Raw genomic sequence first — 20,495 nt, forward strand, 5'->3', positions numbered from 1 at the left:
ATATACATAAAGATTGCTACATTCGTACAAGAGTTATTCAGTAGATAAATAATTCTTGATGTGGATACGGATTCCTAGTCCCCTTATAACTTCGTGGTACATTGACCCTCTCACTCCCCAACCCCAGAAGTAGGGAACTAGTTCTAAAGATTTATGATATACTTCTGAAAAAAATATTTCCAGTTATTTTTCCTAATTAGCATTTAAACATCTATCTATTTGTGTTATTACAATTAAAAATTAAATTGTTAGGAAAACTTTATGGTGTTAAAAAACCTGTTATTTTTATTGGTAACTTTTTGATAAATGGTTCTTTGTTGTTTGTTTGTTTCTGAGGGAATGCTTCACATTGAGGGACCCATAACTCAATACAAAAAAGATATAAACCACTGATTTAGAGACAGATTTGTAACTCAAATCCAGCATCTGAATAGGAGGTCTTGGCATTCATGTTAGAAGCTCTCCTCACCCCTTGCTTTATTTTTCTACTTTTAGATTCTTAATGCTCATATACCAGGAAACTTTTCTATGGACTCACAAGATTTCTTCCTACAGAAGTTAGGAGTATTTTTGCTTTTTTTTCTTTTAATTCTCCTGATAGAACATGCATTTCCATGTTAGCCTTCACGCTTCGTCTGGAGTGGGAGTTATAACAAATGAGATGAGGTTAAGTGGGTGGTCCTTAGCATCAGAACAATAAGTGAAAATGAAAACTGTGCAGTTGTGAGATGGTTGCCTAATCTGAAAATTTGAACATCAGAGAGAAAACCTTTTGGGCAGCAAGAGATATACTCTCTACTAATTGCAAACAAAAGTCTGTGCTAATATAAATGCAACTAAGTCAAATGCTGGCTTAACTAGAATGAAAACTACCCTAGAAACATAGACTTCATTAAAAAAAAATCACCTACCTATTCTTTCGTAAGATTTCATTTATTACTTTATTCCCTGAGTCACAGATAGTGCTTTTAGGAGCACCTCTTATAAATTACAGTTGAAACATTATTTTACACCACTGCAAAGCTATGCAAAGCTCCCATATCAAAGGAGACCAATTAAAAATATTGAGTAAACACAGTTTGGCTTTATTTGGAGAAAAATAACCAATCATTTTTCATTAACAAGACTATCTTTTTTTTTTATTGACAAGATTGTATATGGCTCTTGTTGTAAGTGACTCCAGTTTTTTTTTTTGAAAAGAGGTGAAATATAAATACTTTCAACAAATAAAATGATGTGTCAGGTTTAGCTTGCCTTCCAACTTTCCTGCACGGGAAAAATTGTTCAAATTGTTTAAAAGTAATAAAGTGTCAAGTGATTATTGATGATGCCTCTACCATTTTAGATATATGATCATACATAATTGTATATAGTATATAGAAGGGAAACCCTGGGCTGCATATCATATTTTCTAATCAACTGTTGGTTTGCTGAAGCCAAATAACTTAACTCTTGAGGGTACGCTTTCCCCTTTCCTTCTAGAAGAGCTGTAACGTGACGTATAGATCCGATCTGTGTGGCATATTCCAACCAGATGCTTTATGAAAAAATACTCTTTGGGCAGAAATTGGTATTGATTTATTTGAATAATAATATCAAGCTCCTTAGATTAATGACATAAAATTATGTTTATATTTCTGGATAGAAACATGTCAAATTAAAGAATGATAAATTCTTGGCCAACGTACTGTCACTTTCCCATATCGTGCTCAAGGCAGACATTACTAACCAACTCTGACATTCTTTTTCATGAGTTGGGACTTGGCTTCAAGAGCATTTGAACTACTCTTTCAATGGATTGTAGTTCACATGTAAGATGAGACTTATTTGCCTTGCATTTTGAAGCAGGCAAAATATAGCAGAGGGCCTGTAGATCACAGCCTGGATTCTAAACCAAGAGTAAAACTGAGTTTTTTGAACCTTAAAATTTCAAAGGAAAAAGAGGATGGAGGATCCTTAGGTTACGTTGTCCTTTCTGCTCCATTTTTTATGAGAAAACAGACCTTCTATGCCTATGGAGGTACTGGGGGAGAGAGGAGGTTGTTGAGGGGATGTCCAATATCCTAACCCTTGTTTCAACCACTGTAATAAATACATATAGTAAAACTATTTCACAGAAGCTTTTTTTTTTCCCATGGAAAAAAATGCCAACAATGGTACAGCAGAAAAATCCAGAAGCACTGGAAGCTGCCCCAGTGATTAAATCTCAGTAAGTGCTGTGGGACTATTGGCTTTTCATATGGAAAAGAGCGAAACCCCTATTCTAATTTATCTCCCCATGAAAAGCCAACAGACCCACAGCCCTTACTGAATAGTCCACCTTCCCCACCGAAGTCTCCCAACCTCCTCCTTTACTTACCATTTTTGGGATCTCTATCCTAGTGCAATATTTATTTGTCTAACCCTGTGACAGTATTTACTATCTGAATGACTGCAACTTTATAAGTCTAGCTATCTGTTCATGACAAATTTGTCCAACCTTTGTCACTTTTCAGAATTGTCTTGGCTATGCTAGCACTTTTGTTCTTCCATATGAAGTTTAGAATCAATCTGTAAAGTTCTGTTAATAAATCTGTTGGTATTCTGATTGAATTTCTTTTTCATTTACAGATTAGGAGATCACTTACATTTTTACAATGTTGAGACTTTCTGTGCATGAACATGAAAATTCTGGCCATTCATCAAATCTATTCAATGTCTTTCAACAACCTCTTCTTGTGAAAATCTCAAAGGTTAAGTTGATCTTAGCTACAGGTGAGACTTACTTGCCTAATGATACTGGAGTTGTTCTGGCTAGACTGGCCATGACTGAGGAGTTTTCAGCTCCATTCCGTGCTGTTCCTGATGGCAGTGTGCTCCTCATCCCTGTCTCCCTTGTCCTAGTATCCCAGTGAGATCAAGTTACAACTGTCCACATATTAACTTGCTTGATAATGCACCTTTTAGCTTTCCCTTCTATGCCCCATTTCCTCTCTCTTACCCATATTTCCTGTGATCACCTCCTAATAAACCACATGTACTTTTATCCTTGCCTCAGGCTCTGCTTCTGGGGAAGAGCCAGACAAGTATTACATAGATTTCCATGCCAAATGTAATTGAGTCTAATTCTCAGAACCTAAAATTAAAGACACTCTACCTGTGATAACCTTCAGGTAGGGTCTTTCAGGGTAAGAGCATGGTCTTTGGGGCCTGATAGATGCCTGGATTCCAGCTTCCTGATTGTTTTCACTGTATGGTCTCGATAAATCTCTGTCTTCCACCTACATGAAAATAGTAACCTAAGCCTTAAGAATAATATTGTTCTGATTATTGAATGACAGGTTAAATTTTACATTCATTCAACAAACATTGTTTTTCTCCAGACATAACTTATATAAGGAACATAGTTAAGTAGCTGGCACAGAGAGGTGAACAATAAATGGAAACAATGGCTGTTGCTGTACACTGATGAATGGGTGGCTGAGCAGATCTTGGAGAGCTTATGACAATAGATGTTTGGTAGTAGGGACATGCATCTGTCATAGGTGTTGTGCACCAGGGCGCCTTGTGCTCTGCATCAGGGGGTGAGCCTTTGAAGGTAAACAGACCTGGGTTCAAATACCCAGTGAATGACCCTGTCAACTTCTCTGGGACTATCTGTGGGATGATGATCGTGATGCCTTCTGCAGGGGCTGTGTGGGGAGGAGCTAAGGAGATGAGGGACGTAAAGGCCAGGCCTTCAGCAATGTTGCCTCTTAAATTGCCCTTTCTGAGGTTCTCCTGATTGCTGCCTACTGGGTACATTACATCACTTTCTCCTGACATAACATGTCACATCCAAAGGCATTTAGACAAGTCCTGTTGGTGGGCCCTGTTCTGTCCAATTCTTCAGAATTGACAGTAGTCAGAACAGAATACTGCTTTTTATACTCTTGATAAAGGCAACAAACAGGACCCTGCTATCCACTCTTTAAGAAGTTTTCTAGAATGTAGCTTTAGAGAAAACATACCAAGGCCATGTTCAAAAGCAGGAGGATATAACAATTCTATTCAGTCTTAATAAGCAATCTTAAGAAGAGGACAATTAAGTGAGGAAGAGGGAACATGATTTTTAAAGTCAGATAACTTGATTTTAATTCCAGGACTGCCATTTTGTAGGTACATGTGATCTTGGGCAGAATGCTTCATAGCTGACCTTCAGTTTCTTCAGTAAAATGCTAACACAATCTCATTTTGCAGTGTTATTAATAAGATTGTCAGGTAATCAGGAAAAAAACACGTGTATAAAACGCCCAGTTTACTGTATGGCACATAATCAAAACTCAATAAATGGTAATAATTGATATTATGTAGCTAGTATATAAGCTGAAATATTTACTTCAAAGGTTTTTGTGTTTTTTTTAATCTAGGGTTGTTAGTCTAAGGTATGAAATACAAGTGGGAAAGCCGTGTCTTACTTCCAATACCTATGGTTCTCAACTTTTATAAGTTTAACTTTCAAATGACCTGAATTCTTGTATATTATATATTAAAATCCCGAAATCTCCTTTCCTCTACCAAATTCAGACTTGCACCTTACCAAACAGCCATGTCAAGTTTCCTTTACAGGGTGCTGCTTGCCAACCAGTTTTAGCAGCAATGCCATCACTGACTGCAAAGCAGCATTTATTTTCCGATTATCTGAGTAGTTTATGTATTCTCTCTTATTCTTTTATAAACATGAATGGAAAATGGAAAAGTGATAGATATGATTCTAGTGGTAAGCATAGACTTAAGAAGGCAACTGTTCTACCTACAGAAAGCGATAGATCTTTTACCCTGGTTCTATTGACTCAAGGTGGTTAACTGTGTGTTCTCAAGTGAAAAAAATTAAACAGTACTGTGGGATGAGTAATTGATGCTTGAAGCTTGTGTCTAAAAAGCAAGAAGTAAGTAGGGACTTTATAACTTTCTTAAGGTCTCTGAGTAGATGCTCCCTTATAATGAGTATAACTACCCTTTGACCTTCATGTATTATTAGACTTTAGCATTTTAGTGATGTATGTGTCAATAGAAAACTGCCTACATTTCTAAAAAGTCAAACTGAAAATGCAAAGTTTCTTTGTTTCTTTAAGGGATTATAATAACTCACGTGGTAACGTTGAACATGTCAGCAAAATCAATGACAATTTCCCATTTTGGTTCATAAAAATTGTAACATTTATTATTAATTAACTCTTTGTTTAATACGCCAAATTCTTCAAAGCATGAGTCCCACAAGGGAAAAAATACAAAAAGAGTTTGTAAAGAAAATAATGAGAAAAGGTTGGAAACCAAATGGGTCCAACAAACATAGCTGGGCAACTTTGTAACTTGAGCTGCAGCCATTAACTGGAACTGCAGAGATGGATCAGGGACTGGCTGATCTTATTATGTCTCTGTAGGGACTTGGTCTCTTTGAGGTTCGTTTCTTAAAGACAGAGCAGATAAAAGGTCTCTCAGTTCAGTCCTCACTGAAGCCTCTGCCCATGATGCCATGAATGAGGTAGGAAGTGGACGCCTGTCTGGATAGCCTATATCCCAAGTTATATTTCCAATGCAGTTTGGAATCACCTTTCAACTACTACCGATTTTCTCCCTCATCTGATTAGAGGTGGTGGTGATGTTGGTGGTGTGGGAAAGAGAAAGGAGCAACACTGATTACAGATGCCTCTTTTGGGGTGAATATTCTTCATAGCAATGCTATCTTGACAGGCAGGACCATTTTAACCTGATTCAGGGGAAGAGACCCATCTGCTTTTTTCTCTCTGACCTTTTAGTAGGTTGATGCTGCCTGTCTTCTCTTTTAATAATTGCAACACAGCTCTCCTATAAAAGAATCCATAAAATATGACTTACTGCTGTAGCAAAACTATAAAAACCAATTACTAGCACAGCTCCTACAAGTCTGTGTTGAAATTTCAGAATAAAGGTAAGATTCTCCAGTTTCCTTAGAGAATTGCATTTCTTTTGATAGTGTCCTCCTTTAAAACATTGTAAATAAAATCATCTCTCTTGTCTATAGATAAAATAGTGTTACTATAAGTGTTTGCTATCAGCTTAAAAATGTTACAGACAAAATTTAAGAATCAAACTAGAGTCACAGACCATGTGGGATTTAGGTTTTAAGTTGACGTGTAAGGTAAAAATTGCCAATTGTCAAAATTACCAGTGAAAATGCATTAAATTACCCATAACGCACTATGGAACCATCTTTTAATAAATCCAAACATCTAGCGTGGCAGGAAAGATCACTGTTGAGCACCAAGTAAAGGGTTCTTTCGGGTTCAGGTGCCATGATGTTTTAAAAGAATCTTTAAATACTAGAATTGCTCTCTACCCGGTGAGACCTTCACTCCGTGAGAGCCATTAAAGTGGATAAAGTGAAAGACCTGAGGAACAGGCAGCTTTGGGCCCCAGTGACTCTTGTGACTGGAAAAGGATCCTTGGGCAAGAAGGTGGGCAACATTTCTCACATTATTTAACGGTTACTTTCTTTTGCTTTTTGATGACTATTATACAGTTAAATTTGCAGATGGCAAAAAAAGAAAGGACCACTGAATACTAGAAATTAAAACACAAACAGTGTTTTTAGGAGCTATTCCTAGCAAATCTCAAAAGACTACAGACAAGTAAGCAGCCAGCAAATGTTTGATAATTCAAATACTCAATATTATTGAAAGCCTTTTTTGAAAAACACATTGAAATTAGGAAAATCTGAATTACTAAGACTATAGGAAGTACACTGAGGTTTTGATGGAACAAAAAGTTGGCCATGTGACTGATCCTTTACTAAATAAAACCTTCCGCAAAGCAAAGTAGTGGCTTAAATTGTCTCTTTTACTGAGAGGTGAGTTGAGACAAGCTTCAGAGGGCCAAGCTGGGACTCCGAGGAAGCCTGCTCTCCACTCCCTGTCAGTGCTCTTGTTAGAACCGCAGATCTAACCCTTCTACTTAGGGTCCCTGGATCCAGTGACGTTCAGCCCTTCCCTGATGGCTGCATGTGTGTTGCCTGGATTTATGAAATGACTGGGCATCTAATTTCAGGTATAATAATCCAGAAAACATAAAAATGAGCGGTAGCATCACTCACTCATTCAGCTTTCTCTTGAGAAGGCCTCTCAGAGCTAAGTAATTCCATTTTGCATTTAGGCTGCTGGGCCCTGAAGACCGATGCTTGGGGACTGTCATGATGCAATAACTTTTTTTTTTTTTTTGGCGGTACGCGGGCCTCTCAACGTTGTGGCCTCTCCCGTTGCGGAGCACAGGCTCCGGACGCGCAGGCTCAGCGGCCATGGCTCACGGGCCCAGCCGCTCCGTGGCATGTGGGATCTTCCCGGACCGGGGCACGAACCTGTGTCCCCTGCATCGGCAGGTGGACTCCCAACCACTGCGCCACCGGGGAAGCCCCTGATGATGCAATAACTTTGAGTCACTGAGAGTGTTTACTCTGGGCATGTGACTTTGGGTACCATGCACACAGAGAAGGAGGCCAAGAAATTTTGAGAGAGACACCAACCCAGGAAAAATGATTAAAGGTATTTTCTCCTCCTTTGGGGGAAAATGTTGTATAAGAAGGTATTCCCTTAGAGTTACTCTGCCTTATCTTCACCTTGATGCCTCCACTGGAATGAACAGGAGCACAGGTAGTCTGTCTTTACTCACGTATCTTCACCTACCATACCTAGCACAGTGCCTGACAATTAGCACATGCTTGACACACATTTTAAAATTAATATGTTGAAGTTTATAGGTTATAAGTAGAGAAGGAAAGCCAATCGTGTACACAGTATTTTAAGTCACCACTCCCTTCCTGCCACACAACCAGATCCTGTGTGCCACTTAGAACTTCCCCTCCAAACAGCATCTTGTCCTTCTTCGTGCTTTCTTAGCTACCATGCCTACCCCATCGCTGATATTTCATAATGGTCTATGGCTGAACTCTGCGGCCAGCTGGCTTCACCACAGTGCAATGAAGTTTCACGGAACTGAAAATGTATTCAAAAACACAGAATTATAAATCATAATAATTATATAGGGTTTTCTCCTGCACTGTTGGTGGAAATGTAGATTGATACAGCCACTATGGAGAACAGTATGGAGGTTCCCTAAAAAACTAAAAATAAAAAAACCTACCCTATGACCCAGCAATCCCACTACTCGGCATATACCCTGAGAAAACCATGATTCAAAAAGATACATGTACCACAATGTTCATTGCAGCTAGCCAGGACATGGAAACAACCTAAATGTCCACTGACAGATGACTGGATAAAGAAGATGTGGCACATATATACAATGGAATATTACTCAGCCATAAAAAGAAACGAAATTGAGATATTTGTAGTGAGGTGGATGGACCTAGAGTCTGTCATACAGAGTGAAGTAAGTCAGAAAGAGAAAAACAAATACCGTATGCTAATGCATATATATGGAATCTAAAAAAACATTACTGATGAACCTAGTGGCAGGGCAGGAATAAAGACGCAGACGTAGAGAATGGACTTGAGGATACAGCAGGGGAAGGGGAAGCTGGGACGAAATGAGAAAGTAGCACTGACATATATACACTACCAAATGTAAAACAGACAGCTAGTGGGAAGCAGCCACATAGCGCAGGCAGATCAGCTGCTTGCTTTGTGACCATCTAGAGGGGTGGGAGGGAGGCTCAAGAGGGAGGGGATATGGGGATATATGTATACATATAGCTGATTCACTTTGTTGTACAACAGAAGCTAAACATTGTAAAGCAATTATACTCCAATAAAGTTGTAAAAAATAATAATGATTATATAGGGTTTAAAAAAAATTGAAGTATAGTTGATTTGCAATACTGAGCACAGCATAATGATTCAGTTTCTTTTCTGATTATATTCCATTATAAGTTATTACAAGATATTGAATATAATTCCCTGTGCTATACAGTAAATCCTTGTTGCTTATCTATTTTATGTATAGTAGTTTTTTTATCTTTTAAATCACTCCAAATTTATCCCTCCCCCTACCCCGCTTCCCCCTTTGGTAACCATAAGTTTGTTTTCTATGTCTGTGAATCTGTTTTCTGTTCTGTATATAGATTCATTTGTATTATTTTTTAGATTCCATATAGTGATATTACATAGTATTTGTGATATATAGTATTTGTCTTTGTCTGACTTACTTCACAAAGTATAATGTTGTCTAGGTCCATCCATGTTGTGGCAAATTACAATATCTCATTCTTTTTTATGGCTGAGTCATATTCCATTGTATATATATTTGTGTGTATATATCTCCCATCTTCCTAAGCCTGTCGTCTGTTAATGGGCACTTGGGTTGTTTCCATGCCTTGGCTATTGTAAATAGTGCTGCTATGAACATTGGGGTACATGTAGCTTTTGATTTAGAGTTTTCATTTTTTGCATATTGACCCCTTGTCAGTTGCATCATTTGCAACTTTTTCTCTTATTCCATAGGTTGTCTTTTTATTTTGTTGATGGTTTCCTTTACTTTGCAAAAGCTTTTAAATTTGATTAGGTTCCATTTGTTTATTTTTGCTTTTACTTATATAGGTTTTAAATTTTAATAAAAAACATAATATTCAATACTTCTTAATGTAACTGGAGATGAAAACTGTAATTTTAATTACAGTATATGATATTGATATTGGTCTCAGATCAGGGTGTGTTAATATTTTGCCGCTGTGTGGTCCTTCTCACAAGAATGAGATCTTCTTTCATTCCTGTCTTTGGGTGGTTGAGTGTCCAAATGGTGACATTAATTCACTGTGTGATCCATTCCGGTTGATTTGGATTTTCTTATTGGCCTTCAGCCTCCTTTTTCAAGCTTTGCTTCTTGTTTGCATCATTCCCATTGTTGTAAAGTGTCTGTCTAAGAACTTGGCCTCATTCACTGGATATCTGGCATTCCTGTCTTATCCTAGCTCACTGACCTCTTACGTTAGAAACTCTGCTCTCTTTTAGTCTTTCCAATAGCTTTAATCTGCCCCATCTGATGCTGAAATGACAGCATTTGGTAGACAAAAGATAAAATGGAAAAGGTTCAATTCGTTACCATCCACCAAATTTGGATTAGGTCTGGTTGCAAAAACTCCCCAAATGCGTCCATAATGCTTATCAATTGCATGAGTACTTTCCACTGTTTGGCTTTTTTGTTCAGAATTGTTTGTGAGATTTATTCATGTGGTTGCATGTAGTTGTAGACTGTAATTCTCACTGCGGTACAGTATTTCACTGTGTGAATATACCACAATGCATTTCTGTTGGGTATATACATCAGAATGGAATCACTAAGTTATAGGGTATGCCTATGTTTATCTTTAGGAGATAATGCCAGTTTTCCAAAGTGGTTGTACCGAATGTCTCATCTACCAGCAGTCTATGAGAATGCCAGTTGTTCTGCATTCTCATCAGTACTTCGTATTATCTGTCCCTTGTTATGGTCATTTGGTGGATGTCATTTTATTATCTTTTATTTTGATCCAAATATTGGAGTATATGCTAGGGGGTTCTTAGAGGTACTTTAAACTGGTATCTATTCATGATCTGAGCAGTTAGCTTTTACAGTGTCTTTTATGTAGTGCTGAGCCTCTCTCTTGGTCTGTCTCTGTCCTTTTAAAAGACAAGATGCTTCATAAATCAGGAATAAAGTTACTTTATCCACTTTAAAGTTACTTTATTTTAGCCTTAAAATTTAATTAACATGGAGACACAATAATCTGTTGTTTCTTTTTAAAATTAACTCTAAAATAATAAATAGTCTTATTCTAAGCCATACGCTGAGACTTTAAAGATCACTCTGTGCCAACAGATTGTTCTATAACTTCTGTAATGGCCATTGACAAAAAGCAATAACAGCTGACCTTAAAACCACCTCTTTGTGTGCTTTGGTGCCTTTAACCCTGCTGCAGGATAAAGACTACTTAATCCTGTGTGCACAGTGATTCCTGGTTCCGTGTGTGAAATCAAGGACTTAAATAAGAGCACTACAGGATATATATTCACTATCTTCATGGGTCTTTCAGAATTCAGAAGACGTGATTAATCCACATGTATAAGTTATAGAAAAATAAAAACTGAGTATGTAGTCAGTTGTTAAATAGGATGTTCTAATGATAATTGCAAAACCTTTAATGTTATTATTATACTGTATTGTAAATTTCTGTTTAATAGTTTCCCACACTAGACACAGTTCCATGAAGACAAGGACCACACCTATCTTCCTTTCTGTATTCTCAGTGCTAGTACAGTGCTTGATACATTATAGCACTTAATACATATTTATGAGGTTAAACTGAAGGAAGAAAAAACATGAGTTAGAATAAGTATCCAGAGAAAAATGATTAAGATTTAGGTAGGCAGAAAGGAAAAGGGGAGTTTTCTAGGCAGAGAACACATACCAGTTTTATACTAGTGTTTCCTTTCATTGCTATAATCCTTTGTATTTAAAAAATTTCACATAATTATCCCAATTCATTCCCCCAGAAAACCATATAAGTTTATGGGACTCAATGAAGTAAATAAAATATTAAAAAGATATAGGCTTGTTCACAAACAAAATCAATAACTCTGTAGATAACAAATGAAACAGGAAAATGAAGAAATAAGTGCAGGGCTGAAGCCCTCTAGCTGAGCTTCACTCTGGAATCAGGACAAAGAAGGACTAAACTCAGGAAGGGCTAGGAGCTCTGTACCTGTAGTTTACTGGGGATTGCACGTGGGGAGCTAAAGCTGGGCTCACTGATGATACCAGGAGGTAATGTGAGTTTTCTCAACTTGACAAAGGAGGAAGAAAAAGGTTGTTGTCCACTGTTGCTTGGGATACAGTTGTGACCTAGGGAAGCTGACGAATATACACTCAACTTTATAAAGTGACTGAGCTTGGGGACTTGGATCTCGGATATCCCCAATATCACCATGGAGCAGGAACATAAGCCCCTATTAAATATTTGGTTGGACCAGGAGTCCTGGGTGGGGGGCTGAGTAGAGGCAACAGCGAAACTTTTAGGTAAGGTGGTGTGAGGAGAGTGGGTTGGAAGGAGGGATAGAAGGAAAGTCTCAGAAAAAGTAAGATAGATATAAAAATTTCAAAGTACAAAGAAACTCAATGCTAGGCAAATGTAAAGGAGAATATAATGGCAATAAAAGAAAACTACAGTTGATTCTTGAACAATGTGGGGTTAGGGGTGCCAACTCCCTGCATAGTACAAAACTCGCATATAACTTTTGGCTTCCCCCAGACTTAACTACTAATAGCCTACTGTTGACAAGAAGCCTTACCAATAACATAAACAGTTGATTAACACATATTTTGTATATCATATGTACATCTACATATATTTTATGCATTCAGGATATACTTAACTTTTTCTTAATTTTTTTGCAATTTCTAGGCTACAGAGTTTGTGAGTTTTTTCAAATTGTTGCAAATGTCCAAGAATTTTTCAATGTTTATTGAAAAAAAATCCACCTATAAGTGGACTTGCACAGTTCAAACCTGTGCAGTTCAAGGGTCACTGTATATATAGGGCATTCTCATAAGTGAACCTAAATGAAAAAATTTAAATAGAGATTTGCAAATTGCTTATCAATGTATTTTCAAAGATACTATTGAGTAGGGTGTACCAGGAATGCAGTGAGATTCAACATGAGAAAATCTATGAGTGCAGTCTATCACACAAATAGATTAAAGGGAAAAAACCCCATAAAAATAGTATCATTAGAGGCAGATAATACTTGATAAATTTCAACACACAATCCTGATTTTTTAAAAAGTCCATTATCCACAGCTAATGGAACCAGAGATGTTTCCAACTGAGACATCCCATTCATTTGCTGGCCAGTGGCATAACAAGGAACAAAGACCTGAAGGATGTGGGTTTCCTATCTTGGAGTTTGGATTATATGTGGATTCCCCAAGTGGGAAGCAGAGCTAAAATGTCCTCTCCTTGATATCTGTGCCTGCCATTTTGAACACATGCATCTGAAAAATAAGATGGACCTGGTCTACAGAAGTAGGAGACACCACAAAGCCCAAGAAAGAAGAGACCATCCCTGGTTCTCTTTTCTTCTTTTTTATTTTTTAAATTTAATTTTATTTATTTTTTTATACAGCAGGTTCTTATTAGTCATCCATTTATACACATCAGTGTATACATGTCAATCCCAATCTCCCAATTCATCACACCATCCCCCCCCACCCCTGCTGCTTTCCCCCCTTGCTGTCCATACGTTTTTTTCTCTACTTCTGTGTCTCAGTTTCTGCTCTGCAAACCGGTTCATCTGTACCATTTTCTAGGTTCCACATAATGCATTAATATACAATATTTGGTTTTCTCTTTCTGACTTACTTCACTTTGTATGACAGTCTCTAGATGCATCCACGTGTCTACAAAGGACTCAATTTCATTCTTTTTTATGGCTGAGTAATATTCCATTGTGTGTGTATTATATATATATATATATATATATATATATATATATATATATATATATATCTATGTATATATTTATATATATAGTATATACTGTAGCTTCTTTATCCATTCATCTGTCTATGAGCATTTAGGTTGCTTCCATGACCTGGCTATTGTAAACAGTGCTGCAATGAACATTGGGGTGCATGTGTCTTTTTGAATTATGGTTTCCACTGGGTATATGCCCAGTAGTGGGATTACTGAATCATATGGTAATTCTATTTTTAGTTTTTTAAGGAACCTCCATACTGTTCTCCATAGTGGCTGTATCAATTTACATTCCCACCAACAGTGCAAGAGGGTTCCCTTTTCTCCACACCCTCTCTAGCATTTGTTGTTTGTAGATTTTCTGATGATACCCATTCTAACTGGTGTGAGGAGATACCTCATTGTAGTTTTGATTTGCATTTCTCTAACAATTAGCGATGTTGAGCTGCTTTTCATGTGCCTCTTGTCCATCTGTATGTCTTCTTTGGAGGAATGTCTATTTAGGTCTTCTGCCCATTTTTGGATTGGGTTGTGTGTTTTTTTAATATTGAGGTGCATGAGCTGTTTATATATTTTGGAGATTAATCCTTTGTCCATTGATTTGTTTGCAAATATTTTCTCCCATTCTGAGGGTTGTCTTTTCACCTTGTTTATGGTTTCCTTTGCGGTGCAAAAGCTTTGAAGTTTCATTAGGTCCCATTTATTTATTTTTGTTTTTATTTCCATTACTCTAGGAGATGGATCAAAAAATATCTTTCTGTGATTTATGTCAAAGAGTGTTCTTCCTATGTTTTCCTCTAAGAGTTTTATAGTGCCCCATCTTACATTTAGGTCTGTAATCCATTTGGAGTTTATTTTTGTGTATGGTGTTAGGGAGTGTTCTAATTTCATTCTTGTACATGTAGCTGTCCAGTTTTCCCAGCACCAATTACTGAAGAGACTGTCTTTTCTCCATTGTTTATCCTTGCCGCCTTTGTCATAGATTAGTTGTCATAGGTGCGTAGGTTTATCTATGGGCTTTCTATCCTGTTCCATTGATCTATATTTCTGTTTTTGTGCCAGTACCATATTGTCTTGATTACTGTAACTTTGTGGTATAGCCTGAAGTCAGGGGGTCTGATTCCTCTGGCTCCGTTTTTTTCCCTCAATACTGCTTTGGCTATTTGGGGTCTTTTGTGTCTCCATACAAATTTTAAGATTTTCTGTTCTAGTTCTGTAAAAAATGCCATTGGTAATTTGATAGAGATTGCATTGAATCTGTAGATTGCTATGGGTAATATAGTCATTTTCACAATATTGATTCTTCCAATCCAAGAACATGATATATCTCTCCATCTGTTGGTATATTTAATTTCTTCCATCAGTGTCTTATAGTTTTCTGCATACAGTTCTTTTGTCTCCCTCGGTAGGTTTATTCCTAAGTATTTTATTCTTTTTGTTGCAATGGTAAATGGGAGTGTTTCCTTAATTTCTCTTTCAGATTTTTCATCAGTAGTGTATAGGAATGTAAGAGATTTCTGTGCATTAATTTTGTATCCTGCAACTTTACCAAATTCATTGATTAGCTCTAGTAGTTTTCTGGTGACAACTTTAGGATTCACTAAGTATAGTACCATGTCATCTGCAAACAGTGACAGTTTTACTTCTTCTTTTCCAATTTGTATTCCTTTTATTTCTTTTTCTTCTCTGATTGCTGTGGCTAGGACTTCCAAAACTATGTTGAATCATAGTGGTGAGAGTGGACATCCTTGTCTTGTTCCTGAACTCAGAGGAAATGCTTTCAGTTTTTCACCATTGAGAATGATGTTTGCTGTGGGTTTGTCATATATGGCCTTTATCATGTTGAGGTAGGTTCCCTCTATGCCCATTTTATGGAGGGTTTTTATCATAAATGGCTGTTGAATTTTGTCAAAAGCTTTTCCTGCATCTATTGAGATGATCACATGTTTTTTATCCTTCAGTTTGTTAATATGGTGTATCATATTGATTGATTTGCATATATTGAAGAATCCTTGCATTCCTGGAATAAACCCCACTTGATCATGGTGTATGATCCTTATAATGTGTGGTTGAATTCTGTTTGCTACTATTTTGTTGAGGATTTTTGCATCTATATTCATCAGTGATACTGGTCTGTAATTTTCTTTTTTTGTAGTATCTTTGTCTGGTTTTGGTATCAGGGTGATGGTGGCCTCATAGAATGAGTTTAGGTGTTTTCCTTCCTCTACAATTTTTTGGAAGAGTTTGAGAAGGATGGGTGTTAGCTCTTCTCTAAAAGTGTGATAGAATTCGCCTGTGAAGCCATCTGGTCCTGGACATTTGTTTGTTGGAAGATTTTTAATCACAGTTTCAATTTCATTACTTGTGATTGGCCTGTTCATATTTTCTATTTCTTCCTGGTTCAGTCTTGGAAGGTGATACCTTTCTAAGAATTTGTCCATTTTATAGGCATAGAGTTGCTGGTAGTAGTCTCTTAGGATGCTTTGTATTTCTGCGGTGTCGGTTGTAACTTCTCCTTTTTCATTTCTAATTTTATTGATTTGAGTCCTCTCCCTCTTTTTCTTGATGAGTCTGGCTAATGGTTTATCAATTTTATCTTCTCAAAGATCCAGCTTTTAATTTTATTGATCTTTTCTATTGTTTTTTTTGTTTCTATTTCATTTATTTCTGCCCTGATCTTGATGATTTCTTTCCTTCTGCTAACTTTGGGTTTTGTTTGTTCTTCTTTCTCTAGTTCCTTTAGGTGTAACGTTAGATTATTTGAGATTTTTCTTGTTTCTTGAGGTAGGCTTGTATAGCTATAAAATTCCCTCTTAGAACTGCTTTTGCTGCATCCCATAGGTTTTGGATCGTCATGTTTTCATTGTCATTTGTCTCGAGGTATTTTTTGATTTCTTCAGTGATCTATTGGTTATTTAGTAACATATTGTTTAGCCTCCATGTGTTTGTGTTTTTTACGTTTTTTCCTCTGTAATTGATTTCTAATCTCACAACATTGTGGTCGGAAGAGATGTTTGATATGATTTCAATTTTCTTAAATTTATTGAGGCTTGATTTGTGACCCAAGATATGATCTATCCTGGAGAATGTTCTATGAGCACTTGAGAAGAAAGTATAATCTGCTGTTTTTGATTGGAATGTCCTATAAATATCAATTAACTCTATCTGGTCTATTGTGGCATTTAAAGCTTGTGTTTCCTTATTAATTTTCTGTTTCGATGATCTGTCCATTGGTTTAAGTGAGGTGTTAAAATCCCCACTATTATTGTGTTACTGTCGCTTTCCTCTTTTAGAACTGTTAGCAGTTGCCTTATGTATTGTGGTGCTCCTATGTTGGGTGCATATATATTTATAATTGTTATATCTTCTTCTTAGATTGATCCCTTGATCATTATTTAGTGTCCTTCCTTGTCTCTTGTAACATTCTTTATTTTAAAGTCTATTTTATCTGATATAAGTATTGATACTCCAGCTTTCTTTTGATTTCCATTTGCATGAAATATCTTTTTCCATCCCGTCACTTTCAGTATGTATGTGCCCCTAGGTCTGAAGTGGGTCTCTTGTAGACTGCATATATATGGGTCTTCTTTTTGTATCCATTCAGCAAGCCTGTGTGTTTTGGTTGGAGCATTTAATCCATTCACAGTTAAGGTAATTATCGATATGTATGTTCCTATGACCATTTTCTTAATTGTTTTGGGTTTGTTTTAGTAGGTCCTTTTCTTCTCTTTTGTTTCCCAGTTAGAGAAGTTCCTTTAGCTTTTGTTGTAGAGCTAGTTTGTTGGTGCTGAATTCTCTTAGCTTTTGCTTGTCTGTAAAGCTTTTGTTTTCTCCTTTGAATCTGAATGAGATCATTGCAGGGTAGAGTAATCTTGGTTGTGGGTTCTTCCCTTTCATCTCTTTATGTATATCATTCCACTCCCTTCTGCCTTCTAAAGTTTATGATGAGAAATCAGCTGTTCACCTTATGGGAGTTCCCTTGTATGTTATTTGTCATTTTTCCCTTGATGCTTTCAATAATTTTTCTTTGTCTTTAATTTTTGCCAATTTGATTACTATGTGTCTTGGCGTGTTTCTCCTTAAAGGATAAAAAGGTTTATCCTTTTGGGGGCTCTCTGCACTTTATGGACTTGGGTGGCTATTTCCTTTTCCATGTTAAGGAAGTTTTTGACTATAATCTCTTCAAATATTTTCTTAGGTGCTTTCTCTCTATCTTCTCTTGCTGGGACCCCTATAATGCTCATATTGTTGTGTTTAATGTTGTCCCAGAGGTCTCTTAGGCTGTCTTCATTTCTTTTCATTCTTTTTCTTTATTCTGTTCCACAGTAGTGAATTCCAGCATTCTGTCTTCCAGGTCACTTATCCGTTTTCTGCCTCAGTTAGTCTGCTATTGATTTCTTCTAGCATATTTTTCATTTCAGTTATTGTATTGTTCATCTCTGTTTGTTTGTTCTTTAATTCTTCTAGATATTTGTTAAACATTTCTTGCATCTTCTTGATCTTTGCCTCCATTCTTTTTCTGAGGTCCTGATCATCTTCACTATCATTATTCCTAATTCTCTTTCTGGAAGATTGCCTATCTCTGTTTCATTTAGTTGGTTTTCTGGGGTTTTATCTTGTTCCTTCATCTGGTACATAGCCCTCTGCCTTTTCATCTTGTCTATCTTTCTGTGAATGTGGTTTTTGTTCAACAGGCTGCAGGGTTGTAGTTCTTCTTGCTTCTTCTGTCTGCCCTCTGGTGGATGAGGCTATCGAAGAGGCTTGTGGAAGTTTCCTGATGGGAGGGACTGGTGGTGGGTCGAGCTGGCTATTGCTCTGGTGGGCAGAGCTCGGTAAAACTTTAATCTGCTTGTCTGCTGATGGGTGGGGCTGGGTTCCTTCCCTGTTGGTTGTTTGGCCTGAGGTGACCCAACACTGGAGCCTAGTTGGGCTCTTTGGTAGAACTAATGGTGGACTCTGGGAGGGCTCATGCCAAGGAGTACTTTGCAGAACTTCTGCTGCCAGTGTCCTTGTCCTCATGGTGGGGCACAGCCACCCTCCGCCTCTGAAGGAGACCCTCCTACACTAACAGGTAGGTCTGGGTCAGTCTCCTATGGGGTCACTGCTCCTTCCCCTGTGTCCCAGTGCACACACTACTTGGTGTGTGCCCTCCAAGAGTGGAGTCTCTACTTCCCCCAGCCCTGTCAAAGTCCTGCAATCAAAGCCCTCTAGCCTTCAAAGTCTGATTCTCTAGGAATTCCTCCTCCCTTTGCCAGACTCCCAGGTTTGGAAGCCTGATGTGGGGCTCAGAACTTTCACTCCAGTGGGTGGGCTTCTGTTGTACAAGTGTTCTCCAGTTTGTGAGTCACCCATGAAGCAGTTACGGGATTTGATTTTATTGTGATTGCGCCCCTCCTGCCATCTCATTGTGGCTTCTCCTTTGTCTTTGCATATGGTGTATCTTTTTAGTGAGTTCCAGTGTCTTCCTGTTGATGACTGTTAAGCAGTTAGTTGTGATTTCGGTGTTCTTGAAAGAGGAAGTGAGAGCACATCCTTCTACTCCACCATCTTGAACCTATCTCCGTATCCCTTGTTCTTGATGGCTCTCCATTTCCGATAAAGCTCTCCAGTTCAGAATAGCATAAATCCAACTAAACTTTCCTTCCTTTTTGTGGATTTCATTTAATATCAGCATTCTTACAATTATCTCCTCCTCACTCCCTTTAAACTTGAGCTTCTTTTGTAGTCTAAAAAAATGTTTAGAAAATATATAATGATAGAATCTTTACGTCAATAATCAATACTAAATGTGGAAACATATTTTAATGTTTAGGAAGGTAGAAAGTGGTTTCTGAAGACCTAGGAGATAGTTTCTGATCTTTGGTAAAACTCTAAAATAGATTTAAAAAATAATGATTTGCAGCTTGGGAAAAGTTAACTTGTAATTATTCACAGCTATACCCCAACATTTTCTTTGGTACCCAATGCAGGGGACATTGGTTTGAGCCCTGGTCCAGGAAGATCCCACATGCTGCCGAACAACTAAGCCTGTGTGCCACAACTACTGAGCCAGTATGCCACACTACTGAAGCCTGCGTGCCTAGAACCCATACTCTGCAACAAGAGAAGCCACCACAATGAGAAGCCCGCACACTGCAATGAAGAGTAGCCCCGGCTCGCTGCAGCTAGAGAAAGCCCGCGAGCAGCAATGAAGACCCAACACAGCCAAAAATAAATAAATAAATAAATAAATTTATTTTTAATAAAAGAAGAAAAGAAAGGATAAATAATATAAACAGGGATTTAAATAAAAAGGTACTTTTGATTGAAAAATTAAGATGAATATGCACATTGAAATTTGATGCTATTTTATAAAATAAATGGTAAAAAAAATCCTCTACATGAGTATTTCTCTCTCTGTATTTGTGTGTTAAATAACTATTCCTTCAACATTATATGAATGCAGAAAAAAAATACAGAAGGATACGCACTAATTTTGCAAGAATGTTTATGGATTAGTAAATAGGGGTAAGAGAGCCAAATTAAAAAGGAAAAGAAAAGGGAAGAAAAGAGAAAAAGAAAAAGGGGGAAAAAAGCAAAAGAAACAGCCTACACTAAAATAGCTAGTATGTATGATGTAATCACATACATACTTTGTTATAAAATTGTACAGAAATGTAGACATGAAAAAATAATTAAGATTAAAAAGTACGTTGCAACCAAACTTGCTAGAGAATATATCCAAGGAATTCATATCAGTATGTAGATGCTCTTCTGCTTGCAGTTTCACAAAAGGTAGTCCAAAGTGGCCATGGAGACCAAGCATAGTCCTTGATTATTATCAATCTGAAGTTATTATGTATGTGTTCGGCTTGACTGTATTAAAGGAACAGGGGTCAGTTGAATCTGGATTTATGGTTTATTCCAGGGGTCAGCAAACTTTCTACAAAAAAACCAAATAGTAACTATTTTAGGCTTTCTGGGCCATATCGTCTCTATCACGACTACTCATCTCTGCTGCTGTAGGCAAAAGCAGTCATAGACTTCGATGGTTAAT

Source organism: Delphinus delphis, chromosome 19 (genome assembly GCF_949987515.2).
Source record: "Delphinus delphis chromosome 19, mDelDel1.2, whole genome shotgun sequence".
NCBI classification, from domain to species: Eukaryota; Metazoa; Chordata; class Mammalia; order Artiodactyla; family Delphinidae; genus Delphinus; species Delphinus delphis.